This window comes from Sus scrofa, chromosome 12 (assembly GCF_054392235.1).
Source record: "Sus scrofa isolate SSC_HxYL_T2T_F1_AM1 chromosome 12, Sscrofa_HxYL_maternal_Yorkshire_Landrace_v2.0, whole genome shotgun sequence".
NCBI classification, from domain to species: domain Eukaryota; kingdom Metazoa; phylum Chordata; class Mammalia; order Artiodactyla; family Suidae; genus Sus; species Sus scrofa.
In genome coordinates, this window is record NC_139394.1 from 64,438,691 (window position 1) to 64,454,756 (window position 16,066).

Below are 16,066 nucleotides of genomic sequence, written 5' to 3' on the forward strand. Positions count from 1 at the left end.
CGGACCCAGAGCTCAGGGACCCCGGCATCCCAACAGTTGCAGGCTCACGGCCAGCTTCCGGGTAAAGGGAATTCTGGGATGCTGGGCGGGGCCGGGCACGCAGGCGCTCCTGGGAAAGGCCGACGCGCCCACCTGCGCAGGCGCACCGGCCATTGTCGTGGCTCCGCCGGCGCCCCCCCGCCTAGGGCCTGCGTACTTCCTCGCGCGCTCTAGGCGGGACCTGGCGGCGGGAGGGAGCGGGATGTTCCCGCGCAGCCCCAGGCTGCACCCAGGCACGTTTTCCCCGCGACACCTCTTCCGAGCTCAGCCTTCAGGGACCGAGGGGTTTGTTGACGCGGCTAAAGATGGAGACTTTCTGTTTTTTTCGCCGCCCGCGGCATATGGAGTTCCAGAGCCAGGAATCAGGTCCAAGCCACAGGTGCAAACTAACCGCAGCTGCAACAACGGCGGTCCTTAACCCACCCACGGTGCGGTACCAGGGAGCGAACCTGCATCCCAGCGTTCCCAAGACGCCGCTGATCCAGTTGTGCCACAGTGGGAACTTAGAGACTTTTTAAATATACCTTTTGCATTAAAACAATTCCTTAATATTATCAACTGAATGTTTAGATTCCCCTGCTTGATGTAATTTCTTCTTGCGTTTCTTACAGTCTGTTTATTTGATTCAGGATTCAACAAAGTTGCACCCTTTGAAATTAATTGATACGTAACGAAATCTCTTTTTCAGTCTGTAAGTTCTCTGACATTTCTCTTTTTTTCTTTCAATGTATTTCTTGGAGAAACTGTGTCTTTTGTCTGGTAGTGTTTCTCAGTCCATACAGTGGTCTTAAGATACTAATACAGCAGTTTCATTTTTTTTTTTTTCATTTTGCTTTATAAAATTCAGGGATTGCTTTTACTGCATTTTGGCGTTATAATGAAGTAAAGTTTTTTTCATGCCAGCAAGGTAAAATCTACAAAACAAAGCAGAGAAATCCAACTTCTATCCCTGTAGGGTCTACACAGTTTCCTCTTTCCCCAAAGCTAACCATTTTAAAAATTTACAGTTTATTCTTAAAATTTTTTAAATATGAGAAAATGTATGCACACATAGTCAACTCTTGGACAACGGGTTTGGGGCAGCAACCCTTCCAGGCAAAGCCACATATAACTTTGTAATAGTTCCTTCCTCCCCTCAGTTCAGCACCCATCCATTGTAGTGTTGTAGTACACATTTATTGAAAAAAAAAGTCCACACATAGGTGGACACACAGTTCAAACCAGTGTTGTTCAAGGATCAGCTGTATGTTCCTTCCACCCTTTCTTAGAAAGACTGTAACCTGTATACACATCTCTTCACCTCTTCCACATAAAAAATATACCCTGGAGATCACAGAGATGGCCCTCAGTTCTTTTTTCACTGCTGCATATTACTGCATTTGGATGTAAGATAGCATATTCCACTAGTCCTTTAATGAAAGACATTCAGGTTGTTTCTCAAAGGAGGCAAGAAAGGAGAAGTATAGATCAGGTGAGACAAGTAGAAAACATGGCAAGAAGGAATATTTGAACCCAAGTACATCTATAATCACAGGAGATAAACGGAATAAATACCTCCAGTCAAATTCAAAGATTGTCAGACCGGATTTTTAAGAAATTACTGTTTATTGTGGGGGGGGGTGTCTTTTTTTTTTTTTTTTTTTTTTTTTTTGTAGGGCTGAGCCTGCGGCATATGGAGGTTCCCAGGCTAGGGGTCAAATCGGAGCTGTAGCTGCCTGGCCTGTGCCACAGCCACAGCAACTTGGGATCTGAGGCGAGTCTGAGACCTACCCCACAGCTCAAGGCAACACCAGATCCTTAACCCACTGATCGAGGCCAGGGATCAAACCTAAAACCTCATGGTTTCTAGTCGGGTTCGTTAACCACTGAGCCCTGATGGGAACGCCAAGAAATTATTCTGTTTAAAAGAGACACACTTTGGGAGTTCCCGTAGTGGTGCAGCAGAAACAAATCTGACTAGGAACCATGAGGTTGCGGGTTCTATCCCTGGCCTCACTCAGTGGGTTAAGGATCCAGCGTTGCCATGAGCTGTGGTGTAGGTTGCAGACGCGGCTTGGATCCTGTGTTGCTGTGGTTGTGGCGTAGGCCAGGCCGCTACAGTTCTGATTCACCCCTAGCCTAGGAACCTCCATATGCTGCGGATGTGGCCCTAAAGTAAGGACAAAAAAAAAAAAATTTTTTTAATAAAAAAAAAAAGGAGACACACTTTAAATGTAAGGACCCAAAAAAGAAAGAATATGGAAAAAGATATACCATGCAAACGTTAATCAAAAGTTGATATTATATTAATATCAGACAAAAGAGACTCTAAGACAGGAAGCATTACTAGAAATGAAGAGCAAAATTTCATAATGATAAAAGGAGTATTTCACCAGGAAGATATAAAAATTCTGAATTAGAAATTCACTTAATAACAATCTCAAAATATATACTGCAAAAAGTGTCAAAACTGAAAAGAGAAGTACAATTCTCAAGCATGATGTGACAATGTAACATATGCCTGTCAGTAACTGGTAAAAATAAGAAGATAAACAATCAGTAGTGATATTGACAACTTAAGACTGATTTTACTGCTCCAGCAATTGCATGATTTGCTTTCATTTAAATACTTCTAAGCAGTTGGAATTTTCAGTTCCATGGAAATATGTATTTTTTTCATTTAATGATTTTTTATTTTTTCCCATTATAGCTGGTTTACAGTGTATTTCTTTTATTAAAAAAAAAAAAAAAAAAAGTGAGCCTTCCCTTCGTGGCTCAGTGGTTAACGAACCCAACTAGGATCCATGAAGATTCGGGTTGGATCCCCCGCCTCGCTCAGTGGGTTAAGGATCCAGTGTTGCCTGAACTGTGGTGTAGGTCACAAACATGGCTTGGAATCCACCTTGCTGTGGCTATGGTGTAGGCCGGCTGCTGTAGCTCTGACTCGATCCCTAGCCTGGGAACCTCCATATACCATAGGTGCAGCCTGAAAAAGTAAAAAACTGAAATTAAAAAAAAAAAAAAAGTAAATAAATTCCTGAGTTCACTTTTAGCTCTCCTTTTGGTTAAACAACGATTTCCCCCACCTCAACAGCTTCTCTGTTCCACCTTCACGGTTCTAACCTGAGGGAGTGGGTTCTCCTAGCTTTCCCTGCCAAACACACACACACCTTTTAACATTATATTCTCTTCTGCATTATTTTAATTTAAAAAATCTCAACCGTATTGAAGGTAAAGTCATTTAACCAACACCAATGTTCACTTGGTCTTGTCCATTCTTAACCTGCCGGATTTGCCTGGTTTCTTATTTGGTTGTTAGGAAATATAACATTAGCAGTGGGCTCTCTCTGCCCACTGATTTCCAGGCTGGCAGCCAATGTGACTCCTCTTCCAAGTTTTGGGGACTGAGCAGCCCACGACAAGAGAACCGGAAGGCAGCAGGATTGTCCCACTGTTCCTGACCTTCCCGAGTTGGCCCCCAACAAGCATCCTCCTGCCCAGCGTCACTCGAGCCAGCATGAGACTCTGCTTTGTTCAGAAGCAAAGGAAGGCTTTTAATTCTATGACCAGGGGATGGACAGGACCAGCCGTCCTGGCCACGGCAGGGCAGGGCTGCTTCGCGGGGTCTGGAGAGCACGGAGCGGGCAGGGTTCTCAAGGCAGAGCTGCGCTGTGCACGCGCCGGAGCACGTGCAGCTTCTGCACACGGCCCCCCGGCAGCCATATTGGACTGAGTGTCACCGCTGGAGCCGCTTCTGCACACGGCCTGCAGGGCGGCGCCATCTTGGGCGGAGCGTCGTGCGCATGCAGAGCTGAGGTGCCGTCGCGGCGATTCCCCGCCGGGAACCTGGTCTGAAGGGCCAGGTGTGAGGCCTCTTCTCGCAGCCTCCTGGGAGCAAGTGAGACTAGACTAAGCACAGAGGAAAAGAAAGGTTAGACTTTATTTTATTACCTAGATTCTGCTTTTATCTCTCGAGAGTTGTTCATGGGCTTTGCGGGTGACACAAAGCTTTGCCGGGGGTGGAGACACACCTTTGTCAATGCGGGTGATCAATAACCAATCGGTAATGGGAACGGAAGAGTTTCATTGGAGCCGAAGGGAGGCCTGGGGCCCGAGAGATAGTGTCTCGGTGGCTCTGGGGATCTGCTCCGAGAAGAGGGCTTTTAGCGCAGTTTTTGCGTCAGAACAAAGGTCGGAGGCCACAGAGGTGCGTCTCCCCTGGTGTCAGAATAGGCAGAGCAGGAGTTCCCGTCATCACTCAGCAGGTAATGAACCCGACTAGCATCCATGAGGTTGTGGGTTCAATTCCCGGGCTCGCTGAGCGGGTCAGGGATCCAGCGTTGCCGTGAGCGGTGGTGTGGGTGGCAGACGCGGCTCGGATCCCAAGTGGCTGTGGCTGTGGTGTTGGCCGGCGGCTACGCTCTGATTCCCCTAGTCTGGGAACCTCCGTATGCTGCGGGTGTGGCCCTAAAAAGCCAAAAAGAAAGAAAGAAGAAAGAAAGGAAGGAAAGAAAGAGAAAGAGGCACAGCACCCCTTTGGGGTGGGGGGTGTCGGCGTGGCCTGGGCGCCGGGGAAGGAGTCTTGTCCCAGGGAGGGAGCACTGCACCTTTACTTCGAACCCGGACCTTCTGTACTTCTGGTCAGCGTGCCCTTCTCTTTAGCGATTAAAGCAGCTGGACAGTGTGTGTTGGCTACACACAGGCTGTTTGAATTACCGTACAATTCGCTGTAAATCGTGTCTAAGCCAGAGTGACTCCCACCCACCCCCCAACCCCGGTGGGTGAGAACTCCCCCTCTCACCCAAGAAGAGCAGGAGCAGCAATAGCTTTTCTTTTAAGGATGGTGACAAAGGTCTCAGCTGGACCTCGGCTGCCGTTCAGATAAAGGAGTGCAATGAGCACAGTGCTGTGCAGCGCGGGGAGCTAGATCCGATCACTTGGGCTAGAACATGATGGAAGGTAATATGAGAAAAAGTATGTGTGTGTGTATGAGTGGGCCACTTCGCCCTACAGCAGAAATTGACAACATGGTAAATTCAACTACACTTTTTTTCCTTTTTCCTGCTTTTTTTTTTTTTTTCTTTTTTGGCCTCCACTCAGCACATGGAGTTCTTGGCCAGGGATCAGATCCAAGCCACAGTTGCAGCCTAAGCTGCAGCTTCAGCAACGCCGGATCCTTAACCCACTGTGCTGGGCAGGAGATGGAACTTGCCTCCCAGTGCTCCAGAGTTGCTGCCGATCCCGTTGCCCAACAGCAGGAATTCCTCAACCACACTTTATTTAAAAAAAAAAAAAAATTCTTTTTGTCTTTCTAAGGCTGTACTCACGGCATATGGAGGTTTCCAGGCTAGGGGTCTAATTGGAGCTACAGCTGCCAGCCTACACCACAGTGACACCAGATGTGAGCCACGTCTATAATCTACCGCAGCTCACAGCAACGCCGGATCCTTAACCCACTGAGTGAGGCCAGGGATTGAACCCGCAACCTCATATTTCCTAGTCAGATTCATTTCCGCTGCACCATGATGGGAACTCCAATTTTTTAAAAAAAATTTTAAAGATTAAAGGAGTGGCCTGGGGCCTTAGACCCTTGCTTCCCACTGACTCAAAATGTTGAACCGTCCAGAGCATCTCCACCTGTAGGGAGGCAGCCTGTGAATCAAAGCCCAGTCAGGTCAGAAGTGGGAAGTTGGTGGGGCTTCCGTGCTGGCAAACAGTTTCCTGGCAGCACACTGTTGGCTGGCATGGGAGGTGAGTGTCCACAAGTGGCTGGCGCTCTCTGCAGTGTGACCAGGCTGACCCCAGTCCCCCCACCCCATCTTTCCTGTCTGCCCACATCATGCCAGGCTCCAGCCCCCACCCCCACCTGCAGAATTCAGTCCAATGTGCCAACCACATACTTTAAAGAAAATCCTCCACTGACGACTCCTTGGCGAGCAGAGGCCCTCCACCCACCCCAGCAAGCGCCATCCTGTGAGGATGTCCCCAGGGAGGAAGGCCTGTCACTGCCCAGCTGGGGAGGGCTCCTGGCTCTCTAGCATCCAATCTCTCTAGGCTTCTTCAGAGCCACATCTCACCTCGGTGTCCTTAAAAATGTCATTTTATGTAGTTCTCAGCCTTTTTTCTTTTTGGTCAATGTGTAATTTGTACATAAGGAAATAAAGGTATGTTCATATGTCAGGTAAAAAAAAAAAAATGCCATTTTAAAAGTCTACTCTGCTTTTGATGTGCTGTTGTGTGGGTGCTGTTTAGTACCTTGGTACAAAAGCCCGCAAGGCCCTTGCTACATGAAAGGTGGGTCCTGGAAGTAGAGGTATCTGAGAGTGGCTAAGGCCAAGTTCAGGGAAACAGCAGGATTTCAGGGCACTGTAGTTTGAGCCTTTGGATCATGAATTTCAAGTAAGGCAAGTTTTTTGTTGTCTTTTTAGGGCCGAACCCGAAGCATATGGAGATTCCCAGGCTAGGGGTTGAATCGGAGCTGGAGCTACCGGGCCTACACACAACAACACAGGATCTGAGCCGTGTCTGTGACCTACACCACCGCTTATGGCAACACCGGATCCTTAACCCACTGAGCGAGGCCAGGGATTGAACCTGCATCCTCATTAACCACTGAGCCACAATGGAAACTCCTCAAGTGAGGCAAGTTATCATGACTGTGTAAGTTTTCTTTGAAACAAGCAGACACTCGAATGTGGGTCTGGAGAAGGATGCCATGAGTGTGAACTCCCGTGCATTGTGGGTTTTGTTAGGCAGCTGGGGGCATTGCAAGGATGTCAGTGTAGTTAAGAACCACGTGACCAGCTTGTGGTGGTGGTGGGGGGAGGGAATGGGGGGCGTATTCCTGAAATGGGTGTTCCAGGGCAGCGGTTTTGTGGTGGTGGTGGGTCTTTGGACGCAGCCTCAGCGTGAGGGCCCATGTGGGTGGCTGGGAGATGCTCAAACAGCAGGAGTTGGTCATCCTGTGGACACTGACTTGACTGGGCAGAAAGCTGAGACTGGGGGGGAGAGGGGGTTTGTGAGCAAAAGGCTTCAGGAGATGAACCAGAGGCTGGTAGCCAGCAGGTTTGCAGGAAACGAAAACACAGTGAGCCTGAAGCTGTCTCCTGGGTGCCAGGAGATTGAAAGGGAAATAAAGCAAATAATTGAAATTTGGTTAAACCTTCTATTTATGCTACCCTATGCTCCTTGTATTTTTCTCCTGAGGATCAGAGAAATGAAGAGTCTAAGGAGTAGCAACATATTTATGATGTGCAATGGATGTAGGGACTTGCCATTTTTCACATAAAAGATCTTAGGCTTCTAAGAAAACAAAGAGAATGTTTAAAATGCATTGTTGGTCTTGTGAAAATGGTTATATCCTGGAGAATTGAAGTGGAGTGGAATCACTGCTTAACCAGTCACTCCTCATCTAAGAGAAAAGTGTTGTCTTTAAGTCTGTGGAAGTCTTTTTACCAAGTTAAGTATAGGACATTCAGGGTAGGTGTCCCTGACAACCTTAAAAAGCAGAGTTCCCTGGTGGCTCAGTGGGTTAAGGGTCTGGTGTTGTCACTGCTGTGGCGAGGGTTGATCCCTGGCCCTGGAACTTCTTTATGCTGTGGGGGTGGCCAAAATAAATAGATGAATAAAGAGCAAGTAAAAATCAGCAGTGTTCAAAGGAGCAGCTTTCCTCACATCTTTTAGGCTGAGCTCTAATGCTAATGCTAATTGTAAAAAAGTAGAGAATACAGTTAATTTTATTATCGACTTAGAAATTTCATTTTGCCACATTTCCAGGACTTGTGAATATTGTTACTGAACTGAACTTGGGTCTGCTCACCTGCCACACAGCAAAGCCAATTTACTGGCACTGGCTTGTGGTGAAGGAAAATCCAGTGCTTGTTTGCAAGCACCAAGCAAGGAGTGCTATTGGCTTGTGCTCAAGAGACCCAAATTCCTCAGTGGCTCTCAGAGAAGGATTTTTAAAGGCAGCAAGTGGGGTGAGGGCTTCAACGTGCGTGACTTTCTTCTGATTGGTTGGTGGTGAGGGAGCAGGCTGGTGTTTTAGGAATCTTAATCATCAAGCTTCAGGTTCCAGTCATTCTGGGGTCTCTGTGCACTGTCTGGGTGGAGGCAAGTCTGGGCTCTGTGTGCATCATCCTGGGTGGAGGTGAGCCTGGGCTCCCTGAGCGTTGTCCTGGGTGGAGGTGAGCCTGGGTGGAAGTGAGCCCGGGCTCCGTGAGTGTCGTCCTGGGTGGAGGTTGTTGGGGGGGGGGGGGGTCTTAGTTCCTGCAGAAAACTCAGATACGTGTTGCATTGTTGGGAGGAACTCAGACTGTTTTATCACTGAACTATTATTATCATTACTTTCCTGGTTTAACTGCTTTTCCTCGGTTTCTGTATTCCCTCACTTCCCTAATTAGCGACTGCTTGTGCCCACTCTTTGGAATTCAGGGAAGGCCTGGGAGACTAACATCTTTTTCTACAAACAAGAAATTGTGGGGTAGGGTGAAGGGCAGGGGAAGGAGTTCCCGTTGTGGCTCAGAGGGTTGTGAACCTCACTAGTATCCATGAGGATGCGTGTTCCATCCCTGGCCTCGCTCATTGGGTTAAGGATCTGGCATTGCCATGAGCTGTGGTATAGGTCGCAGATGCGGCTTGGATCTCTCATTGCTGTGGCTGTGGTGTAGGCTGGCACCTGTAGCTCTGATTCGACCCCTAGCCTGGAAACCTCCGTATGCCAAGAGAATAATGTAAATCAACTACAATTTTTAAAAATTATTTTTAAAAAGAAAGAAACAAGGGACAAGGAGGGGCCTTTGTACCCTTTAGTCAGTTTCGGTATCATCACCTCTAGTGGGAAAGTCTAGCCCCAAAAAGAGCAGCTTCTGGCTTCTCTGATGTCCTGGCAGCTGTGTCTTTCCTGCCCTCAGTAACGGTGTCGCAGGGATGGGTCCGCCCACAGTGGCCTGGTGTCAGTGGCAGAGTTGTTGCTCTGATGGGGCTGTTGGCCAGATGCAAGAGTACAGATCTGTGATCTTGGAATATAATAAGAAATACATATGTGGGGCTTCACCCCAAGCTCCCTGTCAGAGCTCCTGATGTGCTTATAATTTCCTAAGTAATAAAAGACCGTCATTTGTTACATTTGGATTCTGTGAGTGGTAAATGTGAAAAGAGCATCTTTTGTTATTCATGACAACACTTGAGTTTTGTTTGGTTTTGGTTTTGGCCACACCCAGGGCATGGGGAAGTTCCCAGGCCAAAGACCAAACCCGTGCCAGAGCTGCAGCATTGCTGGATTCTTAACCCGCTTTACCACAAGGCAACTTCCACACTTGAGTTTATATTAAAGCGTTGACTTCAGGAGAGTCGCCTAAGGACTGGGGGCTGGTTGCCAGGGGAACCAATCCTGTGATTAGAGGGTTGGGAATTTCAACCAGAGGGGACCTCCGGGGAGGGGAGAGGATTGCAGATGGACCTATTTAGTCACCAAAGCCCAATGATGTAGTCAATCATGCCTATGTAGTTGTAAGGAAAAATTCAGTTTTGTGCTTCCTGTGTAGGGAAAAACCCAATTCTTCTCTATTACATCTTTCTTTCCTGTGAGTCACACCACACACTTCGCTACTGGCCACCAAATGTGTTTTGGTGGAGGCCTTTCTCTAATCAAGCAATTCTCCATGACACAAGCTGGGTGTCCTACAACTTAATTCTGACACCAGCTACCCGGAAGTAGTGTCAGATCGCACAGATTCAGGGCTCAGCCCCAAAAGACTGCCCACCACAAACATACACACTTCAGATGCCAGATTGTCACCTGTGCTTCTGATCAACTGCTATAGATGGGAGGGTCCAGTCACCCTCTGCCTTGGGTTTGATTTTTTGCTGGAGCAGCTCACAGAACTCAGAGAAATACGGTGGTCCCTCATTATCTGCTGGGGGTCGGTTCCAGGACCCCCTCTCCAGGATACCAAAATTGTCAATGCTCAAGTCCCTTGTATAAAATGGCCTGGTATTTGCATTTGATGTCTGCACATCCTCCTGAACCCTATCAGTACAGCACCTACTGCAGTGTCACTGCTATGTAAATTGTTGCCCAGACAATGTAAAGGTTATATAAGTAATTGCCAGTGCAGGGCAAATTCAAGCTTTCCTTTTTGGAAATTTCTGTAATTTTTTTTCCAAACATTTTCCATCTTTGGGAGTTCCCATCATGGCACAGTGGAAACGCATCCGACTAGGAACCATGAGGTTGTGGGTTTGATCCCTGGCCTTGCTCAGTGGATTAAGGATCTGGCGTTGCCATGAGCTGTGGTGTAGGTCGCAGATGTGGCTCGGATCCCGTGTTGCTGTGGCTGTGGTTTAGGCTGGCGGCAACAGCTCCGATTGGACCCCTAGCCTGGGAACCTCCATATGCTACAGGTGTGGCCCTCAAAAAGACAAAAAAAAAAAAATTTCTATCTTTGGTTGGTTGAGTTCTTGGGTGTGGAAGTGGCGAATGTCTGTACATACTTTTACACACTTATGAAAGGATAGGATAAACAGATACGTAAAGGATACAGATGGGAGTTCCCATTGTGGCTCAGTGGTAACAAACCAGATTAGTATCCACGAGGACTCGGGTTTGATCCCTGGCCTCATTCAGTGGGTTAAGGATCCGGTGTTGCTGTGAGCTGTGGTGTAGGTCGCACACGTGGCTCAGATCTGGTGTTGCTGTGGCTGTGGTGTAGGCCGGCAGCTACAGCTCCAATTGGACCCCTAGCCTGGGAACCTCCATGTGCAGCAGGTGCAGCCCTAAAAAGCAAAATAAAAGAAAAAAGGATACAGATGATCAGCCAGATGAAGATACACAGGGCGAGGTCTGGGAGTGTCCTGAGCAATGGAGCTTCTGTCCCCATGGAGTTAGGGTGCATCACCTTCCAATGTGGATGTGCTCAGCCATCTGAAAACACTCTGAACCCTTAATGCTGAAGTTTTATGGAGGCTCCCTCACGTAGGCCTTGCCAGTTACTGACTCCATTCCCAGCCCCTCTCTGGAGGAAAGAAGATGGGGCTGAAAGGTCCAAGCTTCTAGTCATGGCTCAGTCTTCCTGGTGACCAGCCCCCATCCAGGGCCCACCAGGAGCCCACGCAGTGTCACCTCATTGGAACAAGATGTGTTCCCGGTGCTCTTATCACTTAGGGATTTACCGGAGTTTTAAGAGCTCTATTTCAGGAACTGGGGGCAGAGACAAATATATGTATTTTCCTATTATCTCAAAGTCAGGAAGCCTCTATAAAAATCCTAAACAACCGGGGTCCTTTTTTTTTTCTTTTTATGGTCATACCTACAGCATATGGCAGTTCCCAGGCTAGGGGTCAAATCAGAGCTGCAACTGCTGGCCTATACGACAGCCACAGCCACACCGGACCTTTAACCCGTTGAGCAAGGCTAAGCATGGAACCTGCATCCTCACAGACACTTCTTCAGGTTCTTAACCTGCTGAGCCACATTGGGAACTCCTACGGGAGCTCTAAAAGGGGTCTTTCTGGTAGGCAAACGCACTGAGGTGCTGGGAGCAGGGTGTGTCCAGAGAGGGAGATTTGCACCCTCTCCAGGGCCCTGCCCCACCCACCTCCTGCATGGGCTCTTCCTGAGTTGTAACCTCTAATAAACTGGTAAGCATCAGTGAGGGCTTCCCTGTGAGCTGTTCTAGCAAATCTTCAAATCCTATCATGGTAATGAATGTGGAAGGTGCTTGTATTCATGTTTTATTCAACATCAGGAAATTCCCTCTGCAGAGAAATATTTTCAGTGCAAAATATGCAGAAACATCTCAAGCAGAATACACATCTTATTCCACCCCACAGAATTCAGACAGGCAGGGAACCCTTCGAGGTAAGGAATGAGGGTGTGCTCTCAGCAGAAGCTCATCTTGCAAGCATCATCAGAAAATTCACCTGGAAGACACGACTCCAGAGGACGTGTGGAGAGTTGACACCTTCCACGGACTCAGAATTCTAATGGAGAGAGGCGACCTGTGTACCGATCACTTACTGTCTAGTGAAAGGTCGTCGCTTACCGCCCATCAGAGTGTCCACACTAGGGAACGTCTTTGAATAGCAGGAATGTAGGTGTCTTTGCACAATTACAAAATCTTTTTTGAACATCAGAGGATTTGTAGGGGAGAAAGCCTAATGAATGCATCGTGTGTGAGAAAATCTTCACTTAGACCATGGAATTTATTCTCTGTCTCCTCACACCAAGGAGAGACTCTATAAATGTAAGAACTGTGCAAAGCCCTAAATCATAGCTCATCCCTTTTGCCATCTGGGGAGCCCCATTACAGAGAAAAACCCTCTAGAAGTCCTCAATGTGACATAGTTCTCACACAGAGTAGATATCTTACTAAAGATCAGGTCTGGGCTCAGCAGTAACGAATCCAACTAGTATCCATGAGGATGTGGTTCGATCCCTGACCCTGCTCAGTGGGTTAAGGATCTGGTGTTGCCATGAGCTGTGGTGCAGGTTGCAGACACGGCTCGGATCCTGCGTTGCTATGACTGTGGTGTAGGCTGGTAGCTGCAGCTCTGACTCAGCCCGTAGCCTGGGAACTTCCATATGCCGCTGGTTCAGCCCTAAAAAGAAAAAAAAAATTATTATAGTTGATTTACAATGTTCTACCAATTTCTGCCTTATAGCAAAGTGACCCAGTTTTTTATATATATATGTTCTTTTTCTCATGTTATCCTCCATCATGTTCCATCACAAGTGATTAAATATAGTTCCCTGTGCTATGCAGCAGGGCCTCATGGCTTATCCACTCCCAATGCGATAGTTTGCATCTACTAACCCCAAACTCCCCGTCCATCCTGCTCCCTCCCCCTCAGCAACCACAAGTCTGTTCTCCAAGTCCATGAGTTTGTTTCTTTTTGGTAGATAGGTTCGTTTGTGCCATATATTAGATTTCAGCTGTAACTGATATCTTATGATATTTGTCTTTCTCTTTCTGACTTAGTTCACTTAATATGAGAGTCTCTAGTTCCATCCATGTTAATGCAGATGGCATTATTTTGTTTTTTTATGGCTGAATACTATTTAATTGAGTATATATATCACATTTTCTTAATCCATTCATCCGTCGATGGACATTTAGGTTGTTTCCTTGTCGTGGCTATTGTGAACAGTGCTTCAGTGAACCTAGGAGCACCTGCATCTTTTTGAGTTACAGTTCTGTCCAGATATATACCCAGGAGTGGGATGGCTGGATCATATGGTAGTTCTATGTATAGTTTTCTTTGGTAGTCTCCATATTGTTTTCCATAGTGGTTGTACCAATTCACATTCCCACCAACAGTGTAGGAGGGTTTGAAAATGGACTATTTTTTAATGTCTAGTCATAAATATTCAAGCTTTCTATAAAAACAGAAATGTATTTGCTAAGACTAATATTGAGTTTAATGAGCTTAAAAAACAACACTTTAGGAGTTCCCATCGTGGCACAGTGGTTAACGAATCCGACTAGGAACCATGAGGTTGCGGGTTCGGTCCCTGCCCTTGCTCAGTGGGTTAACGATCTGGCGTTGCCGTGAGCTGTGGTGTAGGTTGCAGATGCGGCTCAGATCCCGCGTTGCTGTGGCTCTGGCGTAGGCCGGGGGCTACAGCTCCGATTCAACCCCTAGCCTGGGAACCTCCATATGCCGCAGGAGCGGCCCAAGAAATAGCAACAACAACAAAAGACAAAAGACAAAAAAAACAAAAAAAACCCAACACTTTAGTGCAAAAAAGTATAAATAAAAACACATGAATCTATAACCAAGTTTCTAACATTATATTATCTTCCCAATCATTAAACCTATTTATCCCGTTGAATACATAAATAGTCTTTAATGTTAAGGTTTTGTTTTGTTTTGTTTTTGTGTCTTTTCGTCTTTTCTAGGGCCGAACCCGCGGCATATGGAGGTTCCCAGGCTAGGGATCTAATCGGAGCTGTAACTGCCAGCCTACACCAGAGCCACAGCAGTGCCACATCCGAGCCACCTCTGCAGCCTACACCACAGCTCAGGGCAACGCTGGATCCTTAACCCACTGAGCAAGGCCAGGAAACAAACCCACATCCTCATGGATACTAGTTGGATTTGTTAACCACCGAGCCATGACGGGAACTTCCCTAATGTTAAGTTTTAATGTTTTATTTGGCCCTAAAAGTTCTATTTCTTCTTCTCCGACATCAAGCTACTTGTGATTTTTTTTAATATGGGTACAAAATCTGGGAAATTTATGTGGACTTCCTAAACTAAATCACCATTCAGATCTTTTTTTTTTTTTTTTTTTTTTTGGTGGTGGCCATTAAAGTTCCATAACAGTTCCTGCTGTGGCACAGAAGGTTAAGACTCCCACTCCGGGGGTGGGGTGGGAGGGGAGGTCCCTTCGTGGCTCAACGGAAAGAAATCTGACTAGCATCCATGAGGAAGCAGGTTCAATCCCTGGCCTTGGTCAGTGGGTTAAGGATCCAGCATTGCCATAAGCTGTGGTGTAGTTCAGACTTGGCTCGGATCTGGCGTTGCTGTGGCTGTGTTGTAGGCTGGCAGCTACAGCTCCAATTCTACCTCTAACCTGGTAACCTCCGTGTGCCGCAGGTGCGGCCCTAAAAAGCCAAAAAAAAAAAAAAAAAAAGTCCACTCCGGCCACTGCGGAGGTGCAGGTTTGGTCCCTGGCCCAGCACGGTGGATTAGAGGACTCAGCATTGCTGCAGCCATGACAACACCAGATCCTTAACCCGACGAGTGAGGCCAGGGATCAAACACACATCTTCACCGAGACAACATCAGGTTCTTAACCCACTAAGCCACAACAGGAACTCCCAGGAGGGCATTTTGTAATTGAGTGAATCATACATGGCCTGGAACTTCACAGTCAGTTTGTGGAATCTCTAGAGAAGTGGTCTTAAAACCTTCCTACTATAGCTAATAAAAACTTGTGGGCACTCATGTTCGACACATATTACACATAGGCTACACAGCATGGCTCATTGCCACACCCACACCTGCTTCCAGCTGTAACTCCAGGAGGAATCTAGAAGAAATGAAGTGCTCACCCAAGAGCAGGAAGGGACTAGAAGTTAACTGTGTTTCTCACACATGTATCTGGAGAATTTTCTTTCACCAAAATGAATTTTGGAAATATCCTGGGCTGCTCTAGAGGCACTGCTGAAGCAGCAACGTTAGGGAATGACTGCCACAGCCTTGTAATGTGTTAGTGTAAAAACACCAGAGGTGGGTTAAGCTCAGACCCAGACAGATGGTAACTGACCAGCGATGTCACAGGGCGCCCAAGTGGACACCGAGCTGTGTCCCTGCACTTCCTGAGGACACGGTGGCATGACCCCAAGGGAGGCTGTCCCGGGAGAGGCCTGCAGTGAGCCCCAGGGCTTCACTCAGGAGTGAGCAGGACTGCTGGCCCAGCCCGGGGAGAGGCCGAGACCCGAGGAGATGGTCCCGGGGTCTGTGACGAGAGCCACCTCGTGTGCACAGACTGTGGGTTTTTCCCAAAAATAGACACAACCCGTCTCCTTGTCCTTTCTTTTCTTAAGTTTATCTCCCCTGGAGTTCCCCTTGTGGCTCAGAGGGTTAAGAACCCAAACCCATGAGGATGAGGGTTTGACCCGTGGCCTTGCTCAGGGGGTTAAGGATCCAGCGTTGCTGCAGCTGTGGTGTAGGCTTCAGCTACAGCTCCAATTCGACCCCTAGCCTAGGAACCTCCATGTGCTGCAGGGAGGGCCTTAAAAAGGAAAAAAAACGTTGTCTCTCCTTCGAGTCACTAATTTTCTCTTTGAGTCTGTCCAGTATCAAGCTTATCCCGTTTGTTGGGAGTTCCTGTCATGGCTCAGTGGTTAACAAACCCAACTAGAAACCATAAGGATGTGGGTTCGATTCCTGGTCTCACTCAGTGGATCCGGCGTTTCCCTGACCTGTGGTGTAGGTTGCAGACGCGGCTCAGATCCCACATTGCTGTGGCTGTGGTGTAGGCCGGCAGCTATAGCCCCGATTTGACCCCTAGCCTGGGAACCTCCGTGTGCCATGGGTG

General features: G+C 47.6%; 1 protein-coding gene across 3 annotated transcripts in view; it reads left to right on the forward strand.

Annotated features, from left to right (window-relative positions):
• Positions 1–3,798: 3,798 nt before the first annotated feature.
• Positions 3,799–16,066, forward strand: part of LRRC75A (leucine rich repeat containing 75A) — a 73,356-nt gene continuing 61,088 nt past the window's right edge. For all 3 annotated transcript variants that reach the window (XM_084986459.1, XM_084986460.1, XM_084986458.1), the window contains exon 1: positions 3,799–3,949. The gene's annotated coding sequence lies outside the window, so the exon portion shown is untranslated. The remainder of the gene's footprint in view (positions 3,950–16,066) is intronic.